Here is an 18,081-nt window from a genome sequence, read left to right as displayed (position 1 = left end):
TATCTCATCTCTATAGAGACTTCCTAATCTGTATTAGGAATGGGTATCATCCATATCCTTCATCTGGCTGGGTGTGCTAGGTGCGAAATAAAGAGAATTGGTAGGGAGAAATAAAGACAAAAATGAAATACTCCATTGCCTTCAAGGGACTTATGTTATTCAAGGAAGAATACATTTGTGTACAAGTAGATACAGGATAAATGCAAAATAAAATGAATGTGTGCTAGGGAGGGACAATAATTCAGGTATTCTTTACCCTTGGGGTCATGGATTTACATGATGGGATACGTCACTTTGCCAACATATATCCATGTAGGCAAAGCTATGGCTTTTCCAGTAGCAATGTATGGCTGTGAGAGTTGGACTATAAGGAAACCTGAACACCACAGAATCTAAGTTTTCAAATTGTGGTGCCAGAGAAGACTCTTGAGAGTCCCTTGGACAGCAAGGAGATCAAATCAGTCAATACTTAATGTAATTCATTCAAACTATTCATTGGAAGGACAAATACTGAAGTTAAAGCTTAAGTTCTTTGGCCATATGACAAGAAGGCAGAACTCAATGGAAAAGACTGATGTTGGGAGAAATTGAAGGTGAAAGGAGAAGGGGATCACAGGGGATGAGATGGATAGATAGCATCATGAAAGCAATGAACATGAGCTTGGACAGACTTCTAGTGATAGTAGAGAATAAAAGGGCTTGGTGTGCTACAATCCATGGAGTCCTGAAGAGTCATACAGGACTCAACAGCAACAATAATGTATCTTCTTTGCATTCAGCACTTACACCTGACAACCAAGAGTTCTCTATACCTCTAAGTCAGCCTCCACAGTGGAAACACTACTGTCTGAGAGAGGCTCTTGTTTCCCAGAATTTGTGAATAATCACCTGTGAATGGCTAATTCAGTGGAATCTCAATCTTACTTTATCCAAAGGGCCAAAACAGAGCACAGAATCTTTGGTGGAAATCTGGCTGTGGTCACTCCTACCACTGGCTGGTGAATTCCCTTCAGAGCAGTGTCTCCAGATGCAAGAGAGAGAGCCCCTGTTGGAACTGATTTCCTGGAGAACTCAGTCCCTGCATCATCCCTGGCTGATGGTTTCTCCTCCAAGTATTTTCAGAATGTGTGAGGCTGCTTCTGGGCAGGATCCTCAACTCTGGTTTAGGAGAGTGAGAAACAGTTATAACTGTAGGAATTTTTGACCTGAGAGCAAATTCAGTTGAGGAGTGGGATAGGGCGAAGAGTACAGTATGAACAATTCGTTCACAGTCTCATAGATATAGCCCTGGGAGGCACCTCAGAGGGCATGTAATCTAACATTCTCATTTTACAAATGAGGAAACTGAGGCCCAAGGAAGTTAAGTGACTCACCCAAGGTCACACAGGTACTAAGCATCTGAGCTGGGATTTGAACCCAATTTTCTCTCACTTCAAAATCAATGCTTACCCTTTAGTAGCAGTCTTTTTCTAGGGGAAGGAATGGTCCATCCCCCAAACCTGACCATCCCCATGGTGCAACTGACAATCTCTGATCCTCTACTCCCCTAAAGAAGTGAAGAAGCATTCCCCAAGAGGGGTGTCATGTGATAGGGTACTGCAAGTTGTATCCAGGAAGGGTACAGGGAACAAGCAAAGTTTGCCTCACTTCATATCACTCAAAGTGATTTCTCCTCTCCCTTAGATGACATACAAGGGGCAGAAAGTAGAACTTGAGCCCAGAGATCCGAGTTCCAAAAGAGGAATGTGAGATAATGTTAGAAAGGAAAGTTAAGGCCAGATTGAGGAAAACCTTCAAGACCTGGATAAAGCATTCTTTGTAAGCAAGGCAGTAGCTATTGAAGGCTTTTAATCAATCAATCAATATTTATTAACTGCTTACTATGTGACCTTCACAGTTCTAGGCACTGGAGAGACACAAAAAAAGCAAAAACCGATCAGAGCTACACTCTATATCCTATATTCTGCTCTGAGATCCAGTTGCCAGAGTGGATAAAATACTAGGCTTGAAGCCCAAGTTTGTCTCTGATACTAACTATAGTAGCCCTGAGTTACCCTAGGCCAGTGATTTAACTTCTGGTAACTTCAAATGTAATACCTGCTTCTAACGTTTGTGAGGTTCAAGCTAGACAATGTGGATAAAGTCCTTTGCAAACCTTTAAGCACTGTATAATCACTAGTTCTCATCATCAGGTAGCTAGGTGGCAGAGTAGATAGAGCACTGGACCTAGAATCAGAAGACCTGAGTTCAAATCCAGCCTTGGACACTTATTAGCTGTGTGACCCTGGACAAGTCACTTAACCCTGCTTGCCTCAGTGTCCTCTTCTGTAAAAGGAGCTGGGGAAGGAAATGGCAAACCACTCTAGTATCTTTGCCAAAAACATCCTAAATAGGGCCATGATGAGTCAGAGATGACTGAAAGACTGAAGAACAATAAATAACATCACGATCATCACTTTGTCCCACAGAGAATAGATAGTCAGGTTAAAAGAAACCTTAGAGGTTACTGAGTCATCTAACAGCTGAAATTCAAGTCTAGTCCTCTTCCTACTACTATACCATTGCTTTAGCTATAGTAACATATTACTGCTGTAATTACTCCTGACCATTTTTTTTTTTTGAATCATAAGTAATAGAGATGCCGATTGATCTCTGGCTTTAGCTAGAGGGATGGCTTTAGAGTCAGTAAGACTTGGTTTCAGGTCTGCTATTTGATGCACACCATCTGTATTACTCATGGCATATGGCTCTCAATGTCCTGGGTAAGACCAGGGTTTAACTAACCATCTTTTGTATCATGGAGCCCTTTGGTAGCTTGTTGAAGCTCAACTCCTTCTTAGAATGTTTTTAAAATACAAGAAAAAAAATCCATAGGATTACAAAGGAAACCAATTATATTGAAGTACAGTTATCATTAAAAAAAAATTTTCTAACCCAAATTTGCTGATCTTAGCAGAGTATTTTAAGAATCTTTGCTCAAAGACTATAAGTTGCAGAACTGTAGGTGATCTGTCAGCTGAAGGAATTTCTCTCACCTATGTAGGTCCAGACCCAAGACCACAGATGCACCCATACTAGAACTGTGGGAGTCCCAATTGTGAAGGTACCTCAGGAATTTTTTTATTACAAAGGCTCTCCCTTTGATTTCAGCCCCCGCCCCCCCCCCCCATAGGTTTCCCTTGGTTCCACAAACTGGAGGCAGGGCTTCCTGTGCATTGACAAGAAAGAAAGAAAAGCTGCAGCCCAAGTGATCCATGGAGATTTGGCCCCTGGATAATTGAGTCAGTGATATTTTCCTCTTCTGTCATGTAGGAGGGCTTGGAAACACACACACACACACACACACACACACACACACACACACACACACACACACACACACACACACACACAGCCTCTCTGTGGCAGTTTCAAGGAGGACTTAGCTTGGGGAGGGCCCCTGGCTTCTCCCAGACACCTGAATGGGGGTGGGGAAGGGAATAAGAGGGAAGCATTTGGCTGGAAAACAAGAGTTTGCATTAAGTGATAAGATCTTCCCCACCTTCTCCCTACAGATTGAGTTACCCGAGGCCTAGACACTTGAGTTCTCTGCAAGGAGGAACTGCTGAGCAGCCCTCAAGGAGAGGTGGCCAGGGGTCCTGGATAATCCACATACTAGATCTGTCAGTCCCTGAATAATTAAGAGCTGTCTGCCCTCCTTTTGTTATCTCCCGTACTCTGATCCCATGGAAAGCTTGAGAACAATGATTAAGTGGAGAGCCTCAAACTCCAACACACAGGAGGAGGGTGATGGATTTAAGCTGCACACCAGCAAGTTCTGTCCTACTTACAAGATTCAGCTTGGGTTTGGAGAGGACCAGATGTCCTAAGAGGTCCTTTCCAACTTTGAGATGCAGTGACTTAGACCTGGAAAGGATCATCCATAGGAATCTCTACAGGATGCATATTGACTTTGAACACTGCATTAATATTATCTATGCTCCACTGTATTTTTACTTATTTTGTTAAATATCTCACAATTACATTTGAATCTGGTTCATGCTATACTCTGGAGGGCTAAGGGCCAAGCTATGCATTTGACACCTCTGCCCAACGCAATACACTTTAAGAGACTCTTTCATCATAGTTTGTTTTGGTTTTGCATCCTCAGCTCCTAGTATAGAAAGTGCTTAATAATGCTTGTTGAACAAATACTGGTAAAATGGCATAAGGGAAGGAGCACTAACTATGAGGTCCTTGATTCACATGTTCCTTCTGGCACTGCTTGTGGACTGTTGTTCAGTTGCTTTTTGTTTTGTTTTTTTGGCATGTCCGATTCCTTGCAACCCCATTTGGGGTTTTCTTGGCAAAGATACTGGAGTGGTCTGTCATTACCTTTTGCAACTCATTTTACAGATGAGGAAACTGAGGCAAGCAGGGTTAATTGACTTGCCGAGGGTTACACGGCTAGTAAGTGTCTGTCTGAGGCCAGATCTGAAGTCGGGAAGATGAGTATTCCTGACTCTAGGCCCTCTCTGTTCTATGGCACCACCTGGCTGCCCTCTATTACTTGTGGGACCTGAGGCAAATTACTTCACCTCTCTGGGCCTTAAATGTCCTCCTCTGTAAAAAGAAGGCTTTGGGCTGGATGACCTCTGCAGTTCCTTTTTCATTAATGGAATGAACCCTCTATTTTACAGAGAAGAAAACAGAACTCTAGAGACGAAAACATGACTTTCCCAAAAGTACCTAGGTAAATTGCAGAGCTAGCGATTCAAACCCAAATCCTCTGACTCCATATCTGTCTAGTTCTTTACCTAATCCCACTCTCTGCCTGATGTCTGATCTTTGCCATCAAACTTGGTAATACTGTGGACTCTCCATTCTTTGTGCTAATGAAGTGGAGCCATGGTTCAGATCATTCAAAATGGTGACCATACTGTGGTATATATATGTGGCTCTGGAATGCATCATATATTTGCAGTAGGTTTATCTTCCTGTCGATGCTTGATTTGGATTGATGCCAAAATAGGTCTATAATCACTGAGCTCCCAATGACTGACAGGGGAGTGAGGAGAGGGGGGCAGACAGGTGCCGGGTGACAGGGGGAAGCCAGTCTGAAGTGAAGCACTTGTCACAAAAAATCCATAGAATATAATCCCCATGTAGAAAAGCAAGAGTTGGCTGTCTCTCCAGCTAAAAAAGACCAAACATACAATTTGAAAACCAGAAAGAATCTTAGGGTCGATTTTATCCCTGTCTTCATTTTTGTTGATGAGGGCATTGAAGTCCAGAGAGGGTAAATAACTAGTTTAAGGTCATACATCTAGTGAATGTCATCTCTTCCAACTGTATTCTCAGTGGAAGTGGGAAATAGATGATCACCAGCCATTGTCCATCTAATAATTCTTCACAACCAAGAAAACACACTTTAGGCTGAAAGGGAAACTTGCTGGGTTCACATAAGCAGATACTCTAATATCATTAAGCCTCCAAAATTAAACTAGTCTCTTGACTGCTGTCTCATGAAGTCATACTCATTAAACCTGGATCAATGAGGGTAGTACCCTAGGACCCAACATTACTTTTAAAGGTTTTTTTTTTTTTTTATCCAGGAAAGTAGAATACAATAATTCTACTTCAGGGCTAGGGTCAGGGGAGTGGGAAACTCCAGAGATCCCTTGCTCTCTGGGAAATGTTTAAGCTTATTCTCTCAGGGGCCCATGTATTCCAAGGATTCCCAGCAGGATGCCTTCTCAAAGGTGTCTAGCAGCAAACAGAAAAGGGAAGTATTTTTTTCTACCCTGTGAAAGCTACAGAGCGTTATAATTTCTCATCATGAGTTCCCTGATAATTATGGGATTAGAAAGAGCAATCTGCAGGTTCTTTTTTTCATCTCTCTAATGCTCACTAAAGCAAAATGTAGAAATAGAACCACAGGAATGAAGGGAGAAGGTGGTGCTTCAGAATTGTCAGGCTCCCACTGCCCCAGCCCCCCTGATAAAATCCTTTTTGCAAGCTGGCTCTTCTCCCTGTCTGAGGGAATCTACTGTATGAGACAAAGAAGTGGTTTGGGAATCCCCAGACTTGGGTTCTAGTTGTCACTTTGCAGCCAGGCCAAATCTCTTTACCTCTCTGGGTCTTTCTGTCTGGTTGGAGCAGATATGATTTTCCTTCCTCATTGGCTGCCAGGGAAATCTACCCTCCCTCCCCGCCAATGCAGAAATCACTCAACCAGAGCAGCTGAAAATTTGCACTTGACAACCTCTTCATTGTGAGCAAGATCTGTGAAAGCTTGAGATGCAGAAATGCAGGCTATGCCTACCAAATTCTGCAACAAGGGGCCAATTCTCCAGTTTTTATCTTCTGGAGAGCAAGCTGAAAAGTCATGTCAGTTGCATGGTCTTAAATAGACCCAGCGGTCACTGTACTATATGCTCCATTTTAAGCAAATCCAAATACAGAAGTCTGACCCTACAAAATGATATATCGGGAGATGTCTATTTCCATTACAAAAGAATTCACCAGAGAGTTCCTTCAGGTCACATTTTCCTTAGTATATTGAGCAGTTTATTTACAAAAAAATTGATTTACACAGGAGACTTAGGTTCCAGTCCCAGTTCTGCCACTAATTAGCTTTGTGCCTAGGGCAAATCATCTGAGAGGCAGCCAAACAGAGTGAATAGAACACCTGACTTGGAGACCGAAAGACCGGGTTCACACCATCTGATACTAGTTTTATGACCTTGAGCAAGTCACTTAACTTAAACTAGTTCCCTCATCTGTCAAACGGAGATAATAATATCTACAGAGCCCACACACATCACAAGGTTATTGTGATGTTCGAATGAGAGAGTGAATGCATTTTATAAAGCATTTGACAAACTTTACAATGCTCTGTAAATTACCATTACTCTGTCAATTACCGTTCTGTCAATGATTATTATTCTGTCAATGAATATCATTCTGTCTATGGGTCTCATCTGGAAAGTGAAGGTTTTTGCTGAAGTCTCTTCCAGCTTTGACATTCTAGGATTCTAACTTATCATGAATCCATCTGGTGCTCCAGATAGCTCCAAAATGAGCTCATCATTCTCTCCTGGAGGAAGCACCTGCCCCGCCATCCTCAACACATGCCCTTTCTTACAGGGTCGATTTCTGTAGGAGGCCCCACCAATTCACTCAGGTTTGAATTCTCCAAGTTATCTTTGATTCTTCCCCATTCCTCCCTCCCCCATGATCAGTTTTCAAATCCAATATGCCCTACCTCCACAATATCTCTCATAGCCATCCCGTCTTTTCCACTCCCATGGTCACAGTCATTACTTTGAGCCTCCTTATCTTTAGCTTGGATGTTATAATAACCTTCTAACTGTCCTCCCTGCTTCTATCCTTTACCCTCTTCAAGGCATACCTTGCAGCAGTGTAAAGAAATCTTTCTAATGAACAGGTCTGACCAGATCATTTCTTTGCTTTAGAAATCTTTCACGGTTCCCCAATGCTTAGAGGGTAAATTAGAAATGTCTACCTTGGCATTACAGGGACTGATCGCAACCTCCTCTTCTAGCTTTATTACCCTCATCTACCTTTCTCTCATATGCTCTATATTCCAGTCAAATTATATTACTTGCCATTTCCAGATCCTGTCCTAGATGACTTGACCTTTTCATCTCCAAAAGTCCTTCCCCTCCCCTCCTGACTGGTGAGTGCCCATGTGGTCCATTATATACAGCTCAGCTCCTCTGATATCTCTTCCCATCTTCTCAACAGTCACTTGGTTGCCACTACCAGGGGACTCTGTACTGCCACCCCCTCCCCAGATTTATCATAGAATCAGAGCTGTCATTTTACAGATGAAGAAACTGAAGCACAGAGATTAAAGGTTAAACAGCTAGTAAGTATAGGAGGTGTGATTTAATGCCAAATTTTCCTGATTCCAAGCCCAAGGTCACTTCCCAATTCTGGAACCACAATCAAATCAATACCACCAAGGCTACTAGAAAGGGTGTGTCAATCTATTGCCCTAGGGCTCCACTCAACATTCCTATAATTTTCCAAACCAAAAAACCCCTCCTTAAACATTACTCCCCTTATGTGTTGTCTTCTCCTATTAGACTAATGCTCCTTAATGGCAGGGACTATTTTCAATTCTGAATTTGTAGCCTCATTTCCTATGAACATAGTAAATATGCTCATACTTAGTAAATTCAAATAGAGCTTAGGACAAATAAACATTATGAACTTCCTCCACATCTGCACCTACTGAAATCTGTACTTTTCTTTAAAAGACCCAGCTCAGGTGTGGCCTTCTCCACCTCCTCCAGGAAACTTTTTCCTGTTCCCTTCAATGAGAAGTTCCCCTTTCTCTTTCCAGTCTTCAGTGTCTTTTGGTTTGATCTCCCTTAAACATTTAAGAATTTCTTTCAAACTTTTGTGAGGGTAGCTAAGCAGTGTAATAGATAAAGCACTGGGTCTGAAGTAAAAAAGATTCACATTCCTGAATTCAAATCCAGTCTCACACATTTACTGGTTGGGTGACCTTGGGCAAGTCACTTAACCCTATTTGCCTCAGTTTCCTCATCTGCAAAATGAGCTAGAGAAGGAAATGGCAAATCGCTCCAGTATCTCTTCCAAGAAAAACCCAAATGAGGTTATGAAGAGTCAGCCAGGACTGAAAATAGCTAAATACCAAGTTGCATTATAGCTATTTGTGTACTTAGCCCTTTCCTTGTTACTGGAGCACAAGCTCCTTAATAGCAGCCACTGAATCATTTTTTAGTCACCTGGTAACTTGCTCAGTGTCTTATGTATACTAGGCATTTAATAAGTGCTTTCTAATTTGAAATCAAGTATGACTGTGAATGAAGTGAAACCAAAATTCTTACCTCTGTTCATCCCCCCAGACACATTTAGGTAGGCATGCCAGTGTTCCCTGGCAAGGAGCTGTAGACTTTTTTGAACTGCCTTGAATTGTGAGGTCCAGTGGGGAAGAATCCTTAGCCTGGAAGAATACTAAATAGGCCTCACTTTTTTCTTCTATAAAATGGGGGTAGCATCTTATTCTGTGGGTTGTAACAGCATTTCTCTCACAAGCTGTTGTCTCAAATGAGACAATATGTATGTAAAGCATCATATACATGCAAGTTGCCAGCTCTTAACAAAAAGTTGGATGAGGACTCTCCAATGATGCAGTTTGCCCACTTTTAAAAATGGTGGCTAACTACTCTGTCCTGCTTTATGTGAAAACAGAAGTGGATACAGTGCTATTGAGATGTGATGGTGATCATTTTATAAATGAGCATAAGGCCCCTGTTTGAGGACAGGGTCTAGGAGCTAGCTCTAAGATGTGTGATTTTGTAAAGGAAGTGAGCATTGAAAGACACCAAAACTCTAATCTCAAATTCAGAAGACCAATAGTTAGGTATGCCTCTCTCCTCTCAGAAAAGGTAGCAGAAAGAGGATGGAGAAATCCATCGTTAGATAAAGCCAATGTGTCTATTACTGGTTTGTTTCACTTAACTGTCTTTGTTACAAGGTAGGGGGCTTCCAGTGTAGTGGGGATGAGTCACTGAGAAGTGACAAAGCTGTAAAAGAAAAGCAAAACTAAAACAGGTGTTGAAAAAAAAATTTTTTGAAGTTCACTTATTTTCTCCCTGGGTTTCCAGATCATTGCTGCTTCTTTTGTGATTTAAAAAGCCACAGCCTCCTATTTGACTCTCATAACAACCCAGTGAGGTTTGGAGAAGCAGGGACCATTCTCTCCATTTTACAGATGAGTAAACAGATGCCTAGAGAAGTGAAATGGTTTGCTTAATATCACATAGCTAGAACCTAAGTCTTCTCCCCTCCAAGTTTCCATCACAACTAACTGCTTCTAATATATGAAGACTAGTGTTCACAGGATTGAAAGCAAAGCAGTCACACCTGGCTCTAGGGAAGAATATAATAAAGGTAATTGGATGGTAATTAGAGTCCCATAAATCCAGAGGTAGATGGACAGGCAGAGAGAGAAATAGTTCCCACCAGACTCCTTAGGTAAACATCTGAGTCCAGTACACTAAACCGAAAATTAAAAAATGGGGGGTATGCTGTGTTCAGGAGGACTAGCACCTCTGGTGTGAGGGCTGCTGAGCCCTTTTCAGGAATTTGAATCCACCTTTGGAGTCCACCTGATTCAGGTAACTCTCACCTGTGACTCCAAGAGGTTATAGCATGTACAGCGGCCACACTCTGGCAAGCCATCTTGGCGGATGGGCTAAACCAAGTTGAGGGTAACTGATAATGCCTCAGACCTGATAGTGAATTAGAGGGATGTCTATCCCAAGCATGTGAAGATTTTCCCTGGTGAAAATGGGCACATGAGAACAATTTGTTCCAACAGCCATGAAGGTGGTGGAAGAAAACTTGGAATTTGGTCAGACATTGAAGACATCAAGGTAATTCACTGCATTTTGAGCCATCGCCAGTCATTTTGATTTCTCTCTGCCACAATTTTGTTGGATGACTCAGGAAGAGAGAGACTGATGACTTTGTGCAACCTTGCCTCATTTTAATCCAATTTACCAACAAGTCAAGACATGACCCATGATGTCACTGGTCCTCTTTGAAAATGAAGGACAAACAACATAATTGAAAATGACTCTCATCCCTTCTCAAAAGTACTGTCTACTTCTGTCTTCACAGGAAGCAGGACAAGGTGGTTAGCCTTCATTTTTAAAAGTGGGGAAACTGAGACATTGGTGAGCAGTCATCTAACTTTTTGTTAGAGTAAGAAGGATAATAATAGCTTGTTTTTATGAGATGCTTTACATACATGTCTCATTTTAGGCAACAGAGCTGTGAGACAGGTGCTGCTACTATTCTCATTTTACAAATGAGGCAATAAGATCTAAGAGAGATTAAATAACTTATCCAAAGTCACCCCTATTATGTCTGAGGTGAGAATTTGAACTCAAGTCTTCCTGACTCAAAGTTCTGCAAGTCTATACATTACTCCACATTGCCTCACAAAATACCACAGATAGTGGGATTCTAAACCTCCAGATCCTTCACCCCAATTCCAAATTTATCTAACCAGAAAACCCATATGATGTAGGATTCATGGTCCTACCTCTGTCCCAAGAACTCATGTCATAGTATACACAATCATATACTCCAGTCAATGAGAATTATTATGTTTTTTGAGTCATATTATTCTTCATTGGGGTGTTGGGTGTTATTATAATGCAATTTTCCAAGTAACCAAGGAGATAATAATAACAATTCCTTGCATGTCTTGCACGTGCTCAGTAAATTCATTTTAATTTGAAACAATGGCCCTCTTACCTTGGACATCTTGGGATAAAGAAGCACGGGTGTAGACTTAAGGAGAACAAACATTCTAATGAGGCATCAGAATTTGAGGTTCACCCTTCTCCACCCTGCCCATGGCCCTACCTGGTTAACTTCACCCCCAAGACTCTATGACAAGATGATAAATTCCTTTAGGAAAGAACTATTGTGTCATATCATTTCGTACTGCTCATGGCACCTAGCAAGGTATGGACTCAATAATTATTTATTGACTGAATAAATGAATGGTTTGTAAAGGCAAAAAGTCTGAGAATAAATCACAGTAACCAACTCATTTGTATCCATGGAAGGGAGGAGAAGAATCACAGCTTTAGAGTTGAAAGGAACCTTAGACATCTGATCCAGCTCCCATTTTACAGATGAGGAAACTGTGGCTTAACAAAGGAACTTGCTCCGGACAAGGTTGACAACTTTGTGTAACTCTGCCTAGCTTTAATCCAATTCGTGCACAAGTCAAGATGTCACCTGTGATGTCATTGGTCCTCATCAAAAAGGAAGGATGAACAAGGAGAAGCAGATTCTTGTTCTGTGGCAGAACTGATGTTTGAATCCAAGTCCTCTGACAGAGAATTTACTGCTCTTTCCACTGTACCAAGTGACATTAACGCAAATAATCCAAAACATTGCATATACCAAAAGTGATTCAAATTTGTCTATGTTCCATTTAGACTAATATTAAAATATCTGCATTCCCTGGTGGTCTGTTGAGAATTAAGCATTTTGTGTCATGATAATTATGAGCTATCTATATTGTTTTCCTTTCCCCTCTAGAACTTATAGCACTTCCACAGATATCCAGTTTTCCTGAATTCAATGGGGCAAATTGTACAAATGGAAAGTAATCATTTGGCTGGATTCCCAAAGCAAATCTGGGGTAGAGTTGGGGTCTAGAATTCATGTGTCTCATGGACTAAATGCAAGCCATGAGGCCACACTGCTGTCAAATCAGTCACCTAGAACAAGACCTTGTTAGATTTCATGCCCAATGGTATACTAGGATCAAAACTATACTCTACAGGAAATTGAATCATGAAATTTAGTTCTACAGATGGTAATCCTAGAACCTCGGAAACCTTACAGGAGTAATCATTATAATCACAATAATAACTGATGTTTGCACTTTTAGACATTTAATTCTCACGATAACTTTGTAAGATTGGTATCATTAGCTCTATTTTACAGATAAGGAAATTGAGGCTGAGGGAGGCGGTCACACAACCAGGAAGTGTTTGAAGCGTTTGAACATGAGCACATGCTCAGGATGTTGTCATCACTTGGACACTGTCTGACTGGGGTCTCAGACTACTACTGTCTACAGTTCCACACAGACCTGCCTCAGTTTTTTCAGAGGAATCCTAGATCTTTAAGGTCCAGAATGTCATAGGATTTGGAGTAGGAAGACACCTTAGAGTAACTTCCTTATTTTATAGATGAAAAAACTAAGTTGCAGAGAGGAATCATAACATCCAAGGTCATAACCAGGCAGTACTCTTTCCACTGCTGAATCTTTCATGTCTTTTTCTTCAAGATTATTTTTTTTAAATATTTAGTTATAATTTTCAACATTCACTCTTATAAGATTTTAAGTTTTAAATTTTCTCCCCTTCCTTTCCCTCCCCCTCCCCAAGATGGCATGCAATCTGATATACGCTATATATGTACAATCATATTAAACATATTTCCACCTGAGTCACATTGTAAAAAAGAATCAAAACCAAAGGGGAAAACCATGAGAAAGAAAAAACTAGATTATTTTCTTTACCTAGAAGACACTTGGGACATCTTCCCTGGCCCAATTAAAAGCTCATAACCTTTTCTCTCCTCATCTCATAAACAGGAAATAAGTGAAGTTTCTGGATTCTAAAGACTAAAAAGAAAATTACAATAAATAGTTTTTACTTTAAGACTTTTTGAACTATGTGTACAACACAAAGATCACCATACTGGAACAGTCTTTTAACCATTAGAGCACTCATGAGGTATATCCTAGTCTTTTGATCTCTTCTTCCCCTCAACTGGTCATAAAACTCTGTCAGAATCCTGGGAGCCCTCCCAGCGGTCAGAAAGTGAGGATGGTAGTGTTCATTGTCTTTTCAGAGCGGTGATCTAGGACTCCCCCCGAGTTTCTATAGGTAGAAGGTGCTATTGCTAAGGCTCAGGAAGGGGAATGGTCCTAGCCCTCATTCTTCTCATCAAAAAGAAAAGATCATCCTGTCTCAGGCTTTAATATGTTTTGCCCAGGAGGTTGGAGAAAACACACATTATTTTTTTTTTTTAGGGTACTTTCTGTAGGCATTCAGTGGACTTAATTTGAGTCAAAACCTAAAGTGGTAAATTTCTGGCAAGCCAGTGAAGGTCTTTTTGTTTTGTTCTGAATTCAAAAGACCTGTTCTGTGCCCCTAAAAATCATAGCACTTAGGTGGCTGACAATTCTCTCTAATGATAGGCATGGCCTGACTGACCTCTCAGCAGTGATTGGCAAGGGGTGGGATGGAGGAGTCTCCCTCACACCTGCACACAGCTAGTATGCCAGCAACTTGAAGAGAAGCTGAAGGAAAGTTGCTTCGTTCTTGTCAGATAAAAAGGTAGCAGCTCACAATCCACTGCTGTGGGTTCTCTTTCTTCCAATTTTAGGGTCATTGACTGGTCCTTAAAAGTCCAGGCTTGTTTTCACCCTGAAGATTTTTTTCTGAAGGCCCCAACCTTGACAGCCGTCTTCCTCCAAACTAACCTAGAGTGAGGTCCTCCACATTCATCTAGCACTTAGAATATGCCATGATGTACCATTACTTTAGTTCAGCTGGAACATTATCTTATTATGAATAGGTCCTGTTTCCCTGACTACATTCTTAAGTCCACAGAAGGTCAGCATCATTTGTTATACCCCTTTGCAGGCCCAGGGTACAGTAGCAGGCCCTTCACAGAGCTCAATACATGTTGATCAGGAGAAGGAGGAGGAGTGACAATGTGATGTAAGGGAAAGAGCACAGGGATGGGTGATAGAGTAGGGTTTTCACTCTGGGTGTTTAGCATTTAACTAGCTGTGTCACTGTGAGGCCCTCCCTGAGCCTAAATTTTTTCATTTGCAAAATAAGGTGGAAGGTCTGTAAAACTGATTCCAGTTCCCAAATCAAATTATCCCGGTACTCAGGATTGAAGAGTTAAGGGAAACCCAACAGCATTATTTCCTTGTTCTTCAGGTAGTCAGGGTGACTCCACACACTAGATTTAGGTGTAAGAAAGGTATTGCCTTTCTTTGTCAATCTGTACTCCCTGACTCTCATAAAGAGCCTTGATAAGTTCTTTTCTTTCCCCTTCAATCTCCTTTTGGACTGTAAATTTGGAACTGAAAGCAATGACAGGTTCTTTCCTACCTCCATTCTATGGGATGGAAGGTGTTGAGTTCCTAAGGTGGGGTTCCCCACAACCCCCTTTCAAGGTAATTTTCCCAGCTATAAAAAGGAGAGCCTACTTCTGAAGGTCACAGAGAAAGGTGAAGGGGTAAAGCAATGACTAAGTATAAAGAAGAGATAGGTTGGGTAGAGGAGAAGTGAGAGAGAGATGAATAAAAAGACAATGGAGAAAGTTACTGACTGAGGCCAGCTGGGGGATGTCCCAGAATGGGGCAGCTAGGTGGCACAGTGGATAGAGCACCAGCCTTGGAGTCAGGACGACCAGAGTTCAAATCCAGCCTCAGTCACTTGACACTTACTAGATGTGTGGCCCTGAGCAAGTCACTTAACCCCAATTGCCTCACAAAAACAAACCAAAAAAAATGTTCAAAAACCCATAATGCAGTCAACTCAGATCAGATAAATTGGAAGCATCACACAATCCAAAACTTACACAATGAGGAGAAAGGAGGTGGGGAAAGGAAGAAAATAATAATGGTGACGATAATGGAAATGGGTAAAGAGGGAAAGGGTGAGAAAGGGGCAGAGATGGAAAGCAGTAGGAAAGAGAAAAACAGAGTAAGAAATATTATTGCAGAGAGGGGACAGCGGAGGAGGAGCGAAGCTGGACTCCACCCTGCAGAAGCGGAGATCAAGGACTCATTTCCTGAAATGCCCACCTGCTCTTCAGTCAGTTCAGACACTTGTTTTCGCCAGTTATTATGCTTTCCCTAGTTGGCGACACAGAAGTCCCACACAGACTGCTCCTCCCTGCCCTGCTCCCTCCTTCCCTCACCTATTTACTGACCTCCACCTAACAATGAAGACTAGAGCAAAGACCAAAAAACCCAAAAGGACAGGAGGTAGCACACACACACACACAGAGACACACACACAGACACACACACACAGACACACACACACAGACACACACACAACTTAAACTCTCACTACAGGAGAAATCAATCTTAAAGGCAGGATGAACTGACCCGCAAGCCCGCGAGTCAGTTTCACATGAATTCTCCTCAGGATTAAAGTTTGTAACAATGTAAATGGCCCAGCTCTTACCCCGCTCCTCTCTCCAGGTTCAGTGACTGTCTCCCTACTTGCTTCTTTTCTCTTCCTTTCACTTTTTCCAGTCTCTTGTTCTGCCTGTTCCTGCCCATCTCCCCATCCTCTTGCTACTTTTTCTACTCTCTCCATCCTTTTTCTCCCCATCTTTTCCTCTTTCTCGCTCTCTCTCCCTCCCTTCTGGAGCTCCATCTAGACGTGAGTTGAAAGTGAATGGGCTGCCCCAACCACAAAGACAAATTACCATGAGAAAAATAAATCAGGAAATCGCCTTTCGTAAACCCAGCTCCCGCCTCACCTCCTACTCTAGTCTCCTACCCTCCAACTCCTGGGGTGAGGTGGGAGGCTCCGTGTCTCCTCCCTGGCTCCCACTAGCGTCTCCAGAGCTATGACCCTGACACCCGGGGCCAGAACAAGAGTAGTTTGGACTCCAAGCCAGCTGGGGGCCAAGGTGGGGGAGGCAGAGGGTTAAGGAATGAGATGTGGAGGAGGGAGGGAAAAGATAGGAAGAAAGGTGGGAAGCAGTTGGAATCAGGGAGCCCAGAATGGGCATCAGCACAATTTCATACAAATACGCGCTCGTTGGCACACACACAAGCTCGCACACCTACTCGCGCACACATTTACACACTAACCTGCATATTACCTCTCTCTCTCTCTCTCTCTCTCTCTCTCTCTCTCTCCATTCCCTCCACTCTCTTTTCCTCATTTTCTTCCCCTTTTTCTCCCGCAGCGAGTACCCGCCTTTGACTACCTCTCCCCCCGAAGAACCCAGGATCTGGGCCCCGGAGTCTCTGCATCGATGGCTTCAACCCCCAGACTGCAGGGTTGGGGGAGTGAGAGGCATCTCGGTTTGCAGCGACCCGAACCAGGGACTGAGAGAGAACGGAGTCGGGAACAGTCGCACCAGAGCCGCTGCGAAGAGGAGGTGTAGGTAGCCGGAGATGAGAAAGCCAAGGGGATCCCTTCTCCATCCTCTTTCTACCCCCTCGAGTTCTCGACCCGGTCCCAGAGCGTCACACTGCCCTCCTCCGCTACGCAGTGTGGGGCTGCCCCCTACCCTGGACGTCCCCCACCCCCACCCCATATCAACCCAAGTTCTTGAAGTTTGCAACTTCCAGATGTGCCCCCTTCGCCCCCACCCCCCCAACCAACGTCCTGGGTTAGGACTGGGGGGAGGGGGCAGAAAGGTAAGAGGAAGGAGGAAGGGGATAGAAACAAGGACCCGAGCGTCAGTCGCTGCCACTGGCAGAGACTCACCCGGCTGCGGCTGGTAAGGCAGAACGGAGGGGCCCTGGGGGCTCGATGCCTGGCTCTTTCTGCCGGGTTGCAGGAGGTAGGTAGCCCAGGCTGGGGCCGGCAGCCCGTCTGGGGATGGTGAGAGGGAGCGACTGTCTGTCTGAGGGCTTCCGCTGTCCAGCTCGCGTTCCCAGTACTACTCAGGCTCTAGCTCCTGCCTAGGTCTGAGCTCCCGCTCGCCTGGAGTCTAGTTCCCCTCGAGCCCCTCCTAGCCCGAGGTGGACTCGAGGCCCAGACTAACCATCCGCTCGCTCTTCTCGGCTCCCACACCAATCCCCGCACTCCCACTAGCTGAGGACCCGACCGGCGGGTGGCAGCGGGGAGAAAGGGAGGGAGGAGGGAGAGGAGGAGGACAACTAGGAGGAGAGGGAGGAGGGAGAGGAGGCGACGAAAAAAGAAAAAAGAGAGAGGGAGGGGGAGTAGGAGGGGAGGGGGGGAGCCCGAGGAGAGAGGGAGGGGAAAAAGAGGAGGGGGAGGGAGACAGGCTGGCAGCCTGCTACTCCTCTCCAGCTAACCCCGGAGCTTGCTTAGTGGGAGAGAGAGCTGGGAGCCCCCATCACCAGCTGGGGTCCCCTTACTCAGCATGGCCCCCCCACCCCTGTGCCTTCAAGTGCTGGGTGAGGAGGGGTAGCTGAAGATATCCGAGGGCAGCCCGTTAGTCTCCCTCCCCCATTTTCTGCTCCTCAGATTTGGCCTTCCCCTTCTCCCCTCTTCTCCTCACCCCACCACCTCCCCAAAGACCCAAGTCCCAGCGTTTCCTTCCCAGGAAAGGTATACCCGGCTTTGGCAGCATTCTAAGCCATTTCCACACTCCTGTCTAAGGAACGTCCCTAAAGATCGTTTCCTCTCCCATCTTTCCCCATTCTCCCCTTCCCCCCAGCCTGCTCCTTGTGTTATCCAGCTTGTGGAACTGATAGAGAAAGGGAAGGTGAAGAGGAGTGATGGGCGACTGTGCCCTTCGCTGAGGATAGTACGAAAGAAAATGGGT

General features: G+C 43.8%; 1 protein-coding gene across 1 annotated transcript in view; it reads right to left on the bottom strand.

Moving 5' to 3' along the window:
- SEMA5B (semaphorin 5B) overlaps positions 1-17,500 on the bottom strand; it is a 180,667-nt gene extending 163,167 nt beyond the window's left edge. The window contains exon 1 of the mRNA XM_072613787.1: positions 17,055-17,500. The gene's annotated coding sequence lies outside the window, so the exon portion shown is untranslated. The remainder of the gene's footprint in view (positions 1-17,054) is intronic.
- Positions 17,501-18,081: the final 581 nt, after the last annotated feature.

Source organism: Notamacropus eugenii, chromosome 5 (genome assembly GCF_028372415.1).
Source record: "Notamacropus eugenii isolate mMacEug1 chromosome 5, mMacEug1.pri_v2, whole genome shotgun sequence".
NCBI classification, from domain to species: Eukaryota; Metazoa; Chordata; class Mammalia; order Diprotodontia; family Macropodidae; genus Notamacropus; species Notamacropus eugenii.
Note: the sequence above shows the minus strand (reverse complement) of the source record. Positions and strands in the feature narration are given on the sequence as shown.